This window comes from Sminthopsis crassicaudata, chromosome 2, assembly GCF_048593235.1.
Source record: "Sminthopsis crassicaudata isolate SCR6 chromosome 2, ASM4859323v1, whole genome shotgun sequence".
Taxonomy (NCBI): domain Eukaryota; kingdom Metazoa; phylum Chordata; class Mammalia; order Dasyuromorphia; family Dasyuridae; genus Sminthopsis; species Sminthopsis crassicaudata.
Genome location: NC_133618.1, coordinates 378,605,890 through 378,618,311, shown reverse-complemented (window position 1 = coordinate 378,618,311; position 12,422 = coordinate 378,605,890).

Below are 12,422 nucleotides of genomic sequence, written 5' to 3'. Positions count from 1 at the left end.
GCCCGAGTGGTCACTGAATTCCTTATACAGGCTTTTGCAATTATGGGTGTGCCACAAGCAATAAAAACAGACAATGGACCTGCATATACGTCCAAACATTTTACACACTTTTGTGCACAGTATAAGATTTTACATACCACGGGCATACCCTTTAATCCTCAAGGGCAGGCAATAGTAGAGAGAAGAAACAGAGATATTAAGACACTCCTCCAAAAACAAAAGAAAGGGGGAGCCACAGGTAGCCCTAGGGAACTTCTAAATTTAGTTCTCTATACCATTAATTTTCTAATTTTTGACAAAGATGCACTGGCTCCAGCAGACAGGTTTTATAACCCACCAGAAGGGCAGTGTCCAGTGAGAGCATCTCCACTGTCCTTAGATAATCGCCAGGTGATGTGGAGAGATCCAGAAAGTGGTGAATGGAAGGGACCAGATAGGTTAACTGCCTGGGGGAGAGGGTTTGCTTGTATTTCTTCAGCAGGAGAAGGAATCAGATGGGTGCCAACGAGTCATATTCGCCTTATCCATCAGAGAGAGACAGAAAAAGAGAAAGACCTCAAAATAAAGGAGAAGATCTAAGAAACATCTGACACTGAAAGAGCATGGATAATAAGAAGACTGTTAAAGAACTTTAAAACCAGCAGGAATCATTGGACTTCCTCACACAAGATGAGAATAATGGACAATGGACTTATGGACATTTATAAATTTTCAATTTATGATTATTTGATTATGTTATATACTTCTAGCATGCGTTATGTTACTATGTTACTATATGCTTATGTAATTTATGTAATTATCTGTAATACTTCCCATATTGATGGATTTATGTTTCAAGGTCATTTATGTAATTATCTGTAATACTTCCCATATTGATGGATTTATGTTTCAAGGTCATGACTGTCCTATGTTCTAAATCAAAAGAAAGGGGGAGATGTTAGGATTACTAAGTGAGAACTGAGGTTTTCTGGACAATTACAAGGTGAGAACTCAGGTTGACTTGATAGAGGGGGCAAGCTCATTGGCTGGGGTGGTTCTTCCCAGAAGCCCTTGCATTATCCCACGCCCATTCTCTGGGAGGATAAAAAGAGACAGCACTGGGTGCAGAGGGCAGATCGGCCTGAAGAAGGATAAGAGTTGGAGGAGATTCAAAGCCAGGATTCAAGAGAAAGACTCTGCATTGCATCAGGCTTGACGGGGCTCTCTGCAGGAAGGGAAGTCACTTCTAAGGACAAGATTTAACAGCAACTGCCTGGAGACAACGGTTCGTTACAGGAAGAAGAATCTGTCTGAGAGATTTGAGTAGACACAGCAGATCTCTTCCCAGAGAGCGATCCAGCAGCTTTTGGAGACGATAGCTCGCTACAGAAACCCATGAAATTTGTCTCAGAATAATGAAAAGGCATAAAATCAAATACACAGGAACACAAACACATTGATATTGAAATGCAAGTTCTAGGGTCCCAGGTTAAGAAATCCTTGTCTAAATAATCTCTAAAGTACCCTCAAGTACAAAAAACTGAACATTAACCTAAAGGTTTCCAATGTGATCAAACCCCTTTTCTTGATCTACTCACAATCATTTTTCTCTTCTTTTTAGTTTGTAAGAGTTTCACCAACCTATACAAAATTGTTGAAAATATAAAATAAGATGTTATTTTGTCAAATTAGCATTATTAGTGGTAATATGTTACTGATAACTGCATCTGTCTACACTGTTCTCTTTCTTATACTATTAAAATCCTTAAAAGCAGGAGAGCATGTTTTAATTTAAAATATTTACCTCAGTTAATACAATATTTTTTTTAGCATAGACATAGAATGGGAGAGTGACAGGGTTCTTAGAATGATGGAAAATAGACAGATCTATTTAGAAATTTGGAATCATTCATTTGCAGAAAATCATAAAGAGAAATTACTTTAATTATCATATAATTATCCTATCATTAAACCAATTCCCTGATTTTTAAAGATAGAAAAACTGTGAATCAAAGAAGAGATTTGCACCAAGTTATTGTTACAGCAACAGATGGGCATTGCCAGAACTAGAATCTAAGTTGCCCGACCTCCACCCAATAGTCATTTCATTAAGGTTCATGCACAATGCTTTACCTATTTAGTTGTCTTGTAAAGGTCTCCCTATGTCTCCCAAAAAATCTAAAGTAATTCAGAATACCCTGAAAATGCATTTTTCCTAACAATCTCTAGCTTTATATCTTGCACCTGGAAATATATAAACACATTTTTAAAATGTATTTTATTGACTGTGTAGGAACATCAGAAGAAGGAAAAAAAAAAAAAAAAACATACACAGTTCTGCTCAGGCTCAATTTCTGTTTTGAATTCTGTTTCTATTTTTTCCCAAACTGATCCAACACCGTTCAGGGTAATTTCTTATATCACATTTCTAGACTGTTAATCCAAATATGCCTTGGCTATTGCATGAGGTCAAAAGCTGTTTTTTCTGGGAGAGTCAATTGATGTAGAATAATAGAGTATCCATCCATTTATAACAGTCCATAGCTTTCTCTAAAGATTGAGCAATAGAATCTTTGAATTCAATAAGTCTTTCTCACATGAAAATCCTTTATGCCTGAGTCCAACTCATTATAATAGTGCCTTGAGACATATAAAACTTAGATGGGAAGAAATCATTGTCTTTTTCTATGTGTTTCTTTGCTGGCATTTCTAAATAATAAAGTGTAAATAAGACTATGACTCAGAGGTAAGAATTTATTGATGACCAAGACAAAAGAAAAGCGGAACTTTCCAGCCAGTAATAGTAACCATGCAGAAAATTAGCATGTCTGATTGAAAAAACTATGAAATAAAAATAATAATGAAAGATTTTCATTTTTTGTGTTATTTTAGATGTGTCCATTTGTTCTTACATGCACAGTCTCAGACTCCTATACTATTAGAAGAACTAGAAGAAATTTTATAATTTGACAACATAGTATATCTGTTCTGAGAGGACCAAGACCGTTAAAATGATTGAATCACAACTTGCTACAGTCATAAAAGCTAACATCTTTTACTTCCATTTCTCCCTATTGGCATAATTCCGGTTTCTGCCTTTTCATCTTCATATATTCACCGTCTGTCTGTGTATACTAGGAGAATCTTTTGGATTTTCTGTCTCCAGACTGTTAGAGTATTTAAGTCAAAAGGACCACAAAGTCCTAGCTGTTGGGTGTGAAACAGATTCCTTGCAATTCTACCACAGAGGAATAAAAGATGAGTCAAGAGATTCTCCTCTTGTTTCAGGCAGGGACCACGTTGCTGTGAGTTAGTATGACTGTAGTAGATTTAGTTGGCTATCGTGTGTAATTTTGTGTTTTCGTGAGTCACTGTGCTCTAATGGACTAAGAGTCTCAGAAGTTTTATGACCACAGAAGAGAAAGGTTTGGCTGGCATATTGATAGTAAAAAGATCAGCATAAGCAAGACGATATAGTGGGAAATAACACTGACTCTACAATTAGAGAATCTAACTGCACATCCCACCTCTGAAACTTATGATCTATGATTTTTGTATAGATCACTTCTTGGTTCTCTTTTATCTCATCTAAGCAATGAGAGAATTAGATTAGCTGGCTTCTCAGGTTCTTTACAGTTCTCGATCTGAGATCCTAACTCTCCATGCTCCGCAGATAATTTTTTATGCCCATGGACAACTTTAATAGCTACTCCAGAGTCCAAATAGATTTCAATTTGATCTCAAGGGTAAAACTAAAACACAACTAGAATATGACTCTAAAGGGACATATCTTTTTTTCAGAAAGAGCAGAATCAAGAAAAGGAAAAGTAGAAAGCCATTGTATATCAAGATGATAAACTTAAGAGAGAAAATTATTTGCTCAGCATCTCCTGCATTTTTAGGATTCACTCTTTTCCTCATGTCTGTCTTATTTAGCTAAGTTAAGGCTTATTTCATGAGCTCCTACTATGAAAAACTCTTTCTGATATCCTAATTTCCCTTGTTCCCCCACAAATTATTGTGTTTATATTTGTCTATTCATATATTAGGACTCTCCTTTCACCTATTCCCACCTCCCATTTTTTTTGTTTTTGTTTTCTGGAGTGTCTAGTTTGTTTATTGGTTATTGTATTCTTGTTGTCTTGCACTGAATTAGTATTTGTTCAGTTGTGTCTGCCTCTTCATGAACACATTTGGGGTTTTCCTGGCAAAGATACACTAATGGTTAGCAATTGCCTTTTCCAATTCACTTAGAGTTGAGGAAATTGAGCCAAACAGAGTTAAACTATCTGTCTAGGGTCACATAGCTTAAGTGTCTGAGGCTGGGTTTAAACTCACAAAGGTGATTCTTTCTGACTCCAAGGCCATTTATTGATTCATTGCACCAGCTAGATACCTATCGTGTACTAAGGCTTACATAAATGCTTGTTAGGTTGTGTGGGAGAGCAATTGTGTCACAGTGAAAAAAGAGAGGGGAGAAGAAGAGAGAGGATGAGACAAAGACAAAGACAGAGACACACAGAGACAGAAACAGACACACACACACACAAAGACTGAGACAGAAAGACAGAGAGACAGACAGAGACAGACAGAGACAGAGACAGAGACAGAGACAGAGACAGAGAGACAGACATGCTGTCATAGGAGAATGTTATAAAACACCACCAGGGCAGAAGGAAAAGGAGAGGAAGAGTTTGGGAAATCGATCATAAGACTGCTATAAAGTAATTAAAGTAATCATAAAGCAGCAGGCATCCATTAGTACTTTTTCTCTTTCAAAAGCAGAATTAATAAATCCTTCTTTTGAACTGGAAATTTAGTGGATGCCTCTCAATTGGGGAATGGTTGAATAAAGTTATGCTACATATCTGTAATGGAATATGATTATTTTATAAGAAATGATGAGCAGGATGATTTCAGAAAAGCCTGGAAAGTCTTACTTGAACTGATGTTGAATGAAGTGAGCAGAACCAAGAGAACAATATACATAGTAACAAGAAGATGATATGATCAATTGTGATGGAGTTGACTCTTTTAAGCAATGGGTGATTCAAGGCAATTCCAATTGATAATGTGATGGAAAGTGTCATCTGCACAGAGAAAGAATTATGGAAACTGAATGTGGATCAAAGCATATTTTCATCTTTGTTGTCATTGTTTGCTTGATTTTGTTTTTCTTTCTTGTGTTTTTCCCCTTTTGATCTGACTTTTTCTTGTGCAGCATTATAAATATGTAAATTTGTTTAAAAGAATTATATAGGTTTAACCTATATTCAATTGCTTGCTATCTAAAAAAGTAAAGGGAGAAGGAGAAAAATTTGGAATGCAAGGTTTTGCAAAGGTGAATGTTGAAAACTATCTTTGCATATATTTGGAAAAATAAAATGCTATTTAAAAAATTAAATTCTTTTTTTGATTTAAAAATTCCTTAAAAGGGGAAATCTAAGGATCATAGATTTACACCCACAAAGGAGAATACAACAATGGTAAGAACAAGAGAAATTAAATTGAAAAATATATATTTAAATAATAATGAATCAAGTTTGACTTTTAAGAAGAAATCAGAAAAGTTGTCTCCCCTCATGCATTTTGCATGAATGAGAATACAAAATTATATATAATGTAAGACTTTTTTGAGCTGTTGTTTAGTTTTAGTGAGCTATTTTTCCCCCTCATTTTATTTGTGAAATTTTCTAGGAGGGAAGAGAAGAAAATGAAAGAATTATTTGAAATAAGAACCATATATTTCAATGATTTTTTAATGGAGGAATCAATGAGAGATTCTATTTTTTTTTATCTGAATCTCTCCAAAAAGGAGAAACTTGTATTTTAAAAATGATTTAAGTTCTATGAGAAAGAGATTTTCCATCTCAGAAGTCATGATGTTAGAAGGCAAAGTTAGATATGTATTCTAGAGCTGAAGAGATCAGATTTGAAAAAGGTTTAAAGGTAGGATCCCACAGTCTAAAAGGGATAATCAATCTAGAAAGAGTAGAAGCTCTCACATGATACAAGGAATACATGAAGGCAAGCTATTCCAATTATAAGGGGAAAAAACAAAAAAAAGGAAAGTCATCAAATATAGATGCAAAGGGAATTTGGGTTTTAAATAGATATAAATATAGATACAGATATAGATATATTCTAAAAGATTGGTTACCAAAAATGAATATGAATCCATGGCCTGGTTCCATAAAAATAGTTCTTTCTAGATAAGAGTTAGAGATGCCATAATCTACCTCAGGGTCTTGCATTTTTCAAGCAATGTTTACCAAAAAAATGTGTTTTATTTTCCCTGTGACAGTTATAATTAGGTTCCTTATTTTTATTGGACATAGGACCAACAATTGGAGAAAAATAGTAAAAAATGTGGTCTTTGACTACCCCAACTTTTTTTCATTTGCCTTTTCTCTGCGATCTTTGAAAATTTTATTTTCACCCTATGAACCTCCATTTCTAAATATTTAAAAAGAGGATAGTATCTTTTTCATAGTCACTTAATAAGGGCTTATTGACTGACTTATTAACCAAAAATAAAGTTGTGAGGAAAATTTCTGATTTTCTGTGATGCTCAATCAAGTCTTCTTTTGAATTTCACTCCAGTCTAAAGTTAACAAATAAATGGAATATAAAGAAAGCTTTCTTGCTATGTAATTTAATCTGATTTTTTTCTTGTTTCTGGGTTCCAGTGAAGGGGTTAGATGAGTTTTTAAGATATTGCACTGTGAATCTCAACTTTTTTCCCCCCAGTACTGACATTCTCTAGTCTTATGAATTTCTCCCCAATCTGAAGCTAGTGTTAACTGGCTAGTAAAACCCTAAACATACACTGTATTACCGACATCTGTTCAGTTTTAAATTGTGTATTTCTCAAGGGAGATTTGTCCCATATGTTTCAGGTTCTAAAGTCCTTAACCAGAAAAGTAATAGTTAAAAAGTGAATATAAAATTATCTTCCCTCAATTCCTATTCCTCTAGTTCAGACTTTATCTACATGGACAGTTCATGGACTTTATCTACAATTCAAACTATTGATTTTAAAGTGAAAAATTCAGGCAAATGTCATTCTGTTTCCTCTCCTGCAAAAATAAATAAATAAATTGCTTTGCTTATTTCTTTACAAAATTGACCAGCTGCTGAGTTTTTATATATGTCCAGTCTCAAGTCCCAAGATTTCACTTTACCTTCTTATATACAATCTCTTTTAGATTGGAAAAAAGGCCATAATTCAGTATGGATAGCCTATAATTAAATGATTTAATCTTGGACTAGATTATAAACTTTTTAAGGTTGAAACTGATATGCTTCTCTATATATAGATAACATGTAGCCATTTATAAAGTGCTTTATAATTAAGACATTTAAGTATTTTATTATTGTTATTAGTATTTTATTAAATACTTTATTATTTGATTTTCACAGCACTTGAGACTAAGTGAAGTAGTACCATCTCTGTACTACAGTGCCTCTGCACAGATGGGCTCTCGTATCTGGAATGTATTACCTTCTTAGTATTGCTTTCAGACTCCCTCCTTTCCTTTAAGTTTTACTCCAGTCCATCTCTTACAAGAAGGCAATCTTCCTCCTTGGCCCAACCCTGTTCCTCATTTCTAGTTTGTGCTCTCTTGTACTCAAGTTACTTTGCATTTATTTTGTGTATGTATTGTAAATACATTGGTGGTTTTCCCCACTGATCTATAAATCCATTAAGAAATAATTGAGAGTGCAGTTAAAATCTGGCCTCAGATACTTAACACTTCCTAGCTATGTGACCCTGAGCAAGTCATTTAACCCTAATTGCTTCAGCAAAAAGAGAGAGAAAGAGAGAGAGAGAGAGAGAGAGAGAGAGAGAGAGAGAGAGAGAGAGAGAGAGAGAGAGAGAGAGAGGAGAAGAAGAAGAAGAAGAAGAAGAAGAAGAAGAAGAAGAAGAAGAAGAAGAAGAAGAAGAAGAAGAAGAAGAAGAAGAAGGAGGAGGAGGAGGAGGAGGAGGAGGAGGAGGAGGAGGAGGAGGAGGAGGAGGAGGAGGAGGAGGAGGAGGAGGAGGAGGAGGAGGAGGAGGAGGAGGAGGAGGAGGAGGAGGAGGAGGAAGAGGAGGAGAAGGAGAAGAGAAAGAATGAATAAAAGATAGATAGAAAATAGAAAGAAAGAAAGAAAGAAAGAAAGAAAGAAAGAAAGAAAGAAAGAAAGAAAGAAAGAAAGAAAGAAAGAAAGAAAGAAAGAAAGAAAGAAAGAAAGAAAGAAAGAAAGAAAGAAAGAAAGAAAAGAAAAGAAAAGGAAGGAAGGAAAAAAAGAAAAGAAATAAAGGTAATACTTGAACAATATGCACTTGGATTGCAATACTGACTTTGTACTCAAAAGACCAGTACTTCTTATTTAAGTTTCTTTTTGCAATTCACTTAATCTTGCTATTTCTCATTTTCCTCATTGGTAAAATAAAGAAAAAGGGTTAAAAAGCCTCTAAGTTCCTTTCTAGCCATAAATAAAAATTGTAAAAATGGTTACTAATAATGATAAAAATGTAATGTTTGCAAAGTGATTTAAACACAACAGCATGAGATTCAAAAGTTAATAACTATTTTATTTTGATTGGTTTGATTTTTATATCTGAGACACTTAAGTACAATGCCCAGTACATTTTTTGTTTGTTTCAATCATGTCTGACTTTTTGAGCCTTTGGATCATGTGGTCTATGGGATTTTCTTGGCAGACACTACAATGTTTTGCCATTTTTTTCTCCTGTGAATTAAGCCACAGAGAAATTGAATGACTTCCACAAGGTCACACAGCTAGGAAGTGTCTTAAGGATAAATTTGAATTCAGGTTTCCCTAACTCTAGGTCCAGTGCTTTATCCCCTGAGCTATTTAGCTGCCTGGCACTTAGTAGGAACTTAATAAATGATGCAGATATTGAAGTAGAAAGGAAAAGAGATTTCATTTTACTACATAGTGACTGAATCACTAAAAATAGGGGAACAGATGATTGGAATTTGCTTCCTCATAGGGATGAGAGGAAAACATTTAATTTGGGTCCCTAATCTCCAAGGATTGTGATGACTTAGCAGCATGGACTTCTACACATTTCATTCCAAACATCAGGAAGCTAAGGATCAAAGTGCATAACATCTGGTCAGGAAATACCTGGTATTTGAGTCCCAGGTACTACATTATACTTAACATCAATACAAGATCAAGAGGCTGAGGCACACCCAGAAATATGTGACAGGTAGCACAAGCACTTGGCTCCCAGAACCTGGTGGTTCTGAGTCCTTGGAGGCACCACAGGCTTTCTCTTATAATGGACTCATTTTACAACACTTCATTCATGGATATTGTCATTGAATTCTGTGAATGCAAACATTACAAATGAGGTTTTAAATTGAAAGAATGTCTGTGCACAAAGCAGTATCTGGCAAGTACCAAATCTGTAATCAGGACAATGAATACAGAAGGAACATGGATCACTGTGGGCTAGAAAATTCAGGAAAATTTGTCCATGGAAACAATAGAATTTAAGATAGACCTTAGAAGATAATAAATTTGGATAGTTAGATCATATGAGAGAAAAACATTTCAGAATGAATGCAAATTTTATAGAGGAGTTATACAAGATATTATACCAAAACAGTGAGCTTATTTTTCACATTTCCATAGGAAAATTGTTTTAGACAGAAATGATTTTATAACTGGCTACCTGATACATCTATATACATTTGTTGAATAGAAATTTCAATGTTGATTACACACACATATATATTTATAAATATATATCTGTATATATATGTGGAAATATAGAAATATGATATATATATATACATACATAAAGAAAGATGGAAATATGTACAAATATATAAAAAAGTGATCCTCAAAAATTAGGGATGTGATCTGTGATATACCATAGGTCATCAACATATGGTTCTCAGCATGGAAATCATTTTCACCAAATCAGATTAGTAACTCATCTATAACTTGTACTTTTAGAGAGTCACTGAGAGGCTATATGACATGTTCCATGCTCACACTGCTTGTTTATGTAAGAACTCAGGTCCTTCTAACTCTATGAACAGTTGTCTATAGACTAAAACCTGGGTTCAGACACTTATTTTATTACTACTACCTGTAAAAATAATAACAATAATAATAATAACTTTTAAATAGTGCTTATTACGATCCAGGTACTATGCTAAGAACTTTATAATTATTATTTCATTGGTTCTCATAACAAGCCTAGGAATCAGGTACTATTACTGTCTCCATTTTATAGAGGAGGAAATTAAGAATAACAGAAATAAGATCACCCAGGATCAAACATCTAGGAAGTGTATGACATTGGATTTGAATTCATATGGTTCTAACTCTCAGCCAACTGTTCTATTTACTATGCCAATTAGCTGCCTCAACTATTCTTTGGCTAAAGGCACATGATCAGATTGGGGACAGCTTGGTGGCCCAGTGGATAGAGTACTGGGCCTGGAATCAGGAAAATGAGTTCAAATATGGCCTTAGACACTTAGTAGCTGTGCAACACTAAGCAAGTCACTTAACCCTCCCTTTAGTATCATCATTTAAAAATTAAGCTGGAGAAGGAAATGGCAAAACTATTCCAGTTTTTTTCCCAACAAAACCCCAAATGGGATCATGAAGAATGGTACACTACTGATACAACTCAACAAAGTCTAATCTAATGAGCTTATCAATTCCAATAATACAGGATGCTATGAACTGGAAAAGAATTTATTCTCTTTGATTTACACATGAAGATAAAGTATCAGACATGGAAATCTAACTCAGGTTCTCTGAGTTCAAGTTCAACACTCTTTCTATTAAATTCCACTATTTCCTTCACCAACAAAGTCATACTAGCTGTCATAAATGGAAACAAGAAGATGGAAAAATGTATATATACATAGATTATAGACATAAATATCAAAGTATGATTTGATAGATAAGATGCATATGTGCAGTAAAATACAAACATACAATTATAATAAAGTATATTTGTTAAAAGTATGGATAGGAGATAGATCTGTATTCTCACTGATACAGGGAAATCCCAGACAAGGAAGCTTCTTCTACCAATGCAGCTCAAACCATCTCTGCCCACAACTTAAAGATTAAGTGACTTTCAGTGTAACACAGTCAGTGTGAATCACATCTCCTTGACTCTGAGGCTAGTTCTTTAATAAATACATCATGGCTGCCTTTGTCACAGAAGCAATTGAAACACATAAGCATAGTATGGCTAGAGAGACAGAAAAGGCAGTGACAGAGAGGTTCTCAGTTTATTTTTTCACTTGATCACTATAAAGTCCTCATAATTGTTGCTAATAATAAATGTATTAAAACAAAATAAAAGTGAAAACTAATTCCCAAAAGTAGAGTCAGCATCACACTGTTTAAATGATACCATTGAGCATGCAGTCTAAATTCTCCTTGCAATGTACACCAACTAATGACGGAACCTATTGAAATCAATGTCCCTGACTACATTTCCATCTCTACATATCGATACATTTATCATTTAATTTTCTCATAATGAGATTTCAGTGCATACCTATGTTCTTATTTTAAAATATTTTAATGCATTCTATAACTCTCATTAGGTAATATGGGAAACATAAGATTTATATCTTTTTATTGTTATCTCAAAAAATAAAAGACTATAAGAAGATTTACAATCAAGCTTGCTAGAATTGTCTAATCTTTTTTGGATTCCACCATGCTGACCTGCCTTTATAAATTTTGCATAAATTGTCACTGCAAATTGAACCTCTTTAAGAGAAATAGAGCGAAGTTTGGCATTGTAGGGGCAAAAGAGGAGATGGAAAGCTCTTATTTAAATTTAATCAGTTAGCTTTGGGAATAAAAATCTTCCATTGAAGGAATTCAATTGTCTTTTAGTCATCAATATCATTAATATTTCTTCATACTCTCAGGGGTAAAAGTATATTATTTTGAATTTGATTTGTTAGTTCACCACTTCAAGGGATCCATGACTTTATTGATACCTGTCTTCTATTGGTAAGGAGGACACCCCACATGACTTTTGATCCTATGAAATTCTTCTCCCATAGATTCCCCAGAGGGAGGTACCCAAACTACCCAATATGCGTGAGTCTTTTTTTTTTTTTACATTTTGTGGGTACCAGTACAGCACTTGGATTGTCCATCTGTTATCCTTGACTCTCTCTATCTGCCTGCTCCCCTGTTTTGTGATCATACATTTCTGGAATGATATCCTTCTGCCATTTCCCATTCATAGGTCATCACTGGAAATATGTTACAATCTATTTATACTCACCATGCAGCTCTCCATGGACTTTTGGGTGTCCTCCAACTTAGCTTCTTTGAAAAATTGTGGTATTCCAATATTCACAACCATATGGTATTACGGGGAGAATAATTGTGTTGAAAACATGCATTTTTATACTGGGGAGCATTTTAGA